The following is a 1,927-nucleotide window of genomic DNA, read 5'->3' as shown; positions in this document are numbered from 1 at the left end:
GCAAGCATGTCTGGATGTCGGTGCTAGATCAAGAGACGACAGGAGAGGCGGAACCCGGGCATAAGAAGCGCCTGTTTATCCAAAGTAGAACAAATTAGGGGTACCAGGGGCCCGTATTTGTTAGCTGCAAGCATGTTATAGAGTCCCCGTTAGGCGACAGGCTGGTTTCTGCGCAGGATGCACTAACAGACGTTCATGCTAGCGCTTATTCCAACGTCGCCTGAGTCCAGCTGGTTGAATGACGTCCAAAGACTCCGTCTTGCCTGCCTCCATCAATCTCCAACATGTTCATCTCAGCTGTGGCCTTACCTCTTAACTGCCGGAATACAACGTAGTATACGCAATCTGCTATTGGTTTCTTTCACAATTGCCCAAGCTCTCATCCATCTTGGCAAGCTCCTCAGCAGCACTGTGCCGCGGCTGTTCCCGTGCGCTGCGCAATGCCATGCAATTCCATGTTCCTTGATTCTGGGCAAGATCAAACCTGGAGCTATCGTTCTCATCATGCGCATTTCATTTGTCACAAGGAAGTTGAGGCTTCTCGATCCTCTCTTTCCTCATGCAAATTTGCGTCAAGCAGCGAAATTTGCAACTGGGCACCTCTCTTAGACACAGTGCTATGAGCTTTTCATTGAGTCTTTTCGAGGAGGAACAGTGTGATAATCCGGTCGGTCTAGATGATTGCCGGATACCCCACATTCATATCTGGAAATATACTATTCTCCGGATCATTGAGTACCTCACTTAAAAGCTCTGCTTTCAGCCCGAGATCGAGGTTGCGGATCCGTGGATCTTAATATGGTTACCATGTAGCTTGTCCCGGCCAAACATCAGCCAGGAACGCGATCCAACCTATCGGTGATCTTCCATTTCAGGACATTTGACATCTCACCCGCGTACGTTCCTGGGATGCGGAGATCGTGAGGGGACTTTCCCCGCGAAAGGGGCTCCTCGATGTCTGTTATTATATCCTCTCCTGCTCCCTGGTCTTGGGTCAGCCTGTCTTGCTGGCTTACCTTACCCCCCGGTTTCCCTCGGCGACGGCTGTTCCTGGCAAGATGCAAACTCTCGCGCGCGTTGGCACAGCTTTGCTGGCGGCGTCTCTATGTACGTGAGCTGGTGGGTTTGATTGAGGATGGTAGCTGATCTGTGTAGATGTCCAACGATGTCAAGCCCAGGACCCTGTGATAATCACAGACTCGAGCAGTAACATCTCGTTTGCTACCTGGTCAATTCATCATGATCCCGATCCGAATGCAGTGCAGCAAGGAGATTATAGCTTTGGCATGGTCCTGCCTTCCACAGCATTGACTACGGATAGTGATGAGTATATTGGATATCTAGTAATTACCGCCGCTCAATTCTGGGGCTGCCAACTCTAACACATTCCAGGTATGCCAAAAGTTCAGCGCGACTGCCTCTGGCTGGTGTGGTCTCTCGCATGGCGAGTCCGGTCAAATGACCCAAGCACTGCTCCTAGTAGCTTGGCCTTACCAAGGACAGGTTCTCACATCGTTCCGCTATGCCTATTCGTACCAACTACCGCCAGTGTACACCGGAGACGCCAAGCTGACCCAAATCTCGTCATTCGTTAACGACACTCATTACGGTATCACTTATCGTTGCCAGCGCTGCCTTGCATGGAACGCGGATGGTACTCCGGGCAAAGCTCCAACAAGCGCCGGCTTCCTCGTCCTCGGCCGTGCTCAGTCTAAGAAGGACCCGACTAATGCTGGATGCCCGGATCAGATCTCGTATGGCTTTCATGACAATGGATATGGACAGTATGGGGCACCACTGGATAAAGTCGTCAACCCATCTTACTCTCAATGGGCTGCTTTGGCGACCAAGACTGTCACTGGCTCATGTGGTGCTGCTACATCTCCTGCGCCGCCCGCCTCTTCCACCACAACGGTAGCAACGACCT

Source organism: Phaeoacremonium minimum (assembly GCF_000392275.1).
Source record: "Phaeoacremonium minimum UCRPA7 unplaced genomic scaffold PA7_03_scaffold_195, whole genome shotgun sequence".
NCBI classification, from domain to species: Eukaryota; Fungi; Ascomycota; class Sordariomycetes; order Togniniales; family Togniniaceae; genus Phaeoacremonium; species Phaeoacremonium minimum.
The sequence above is the reverse complement of the archived record's forward strand: the minus strand, read 5'-3'. Positions refer to the sequence as shown.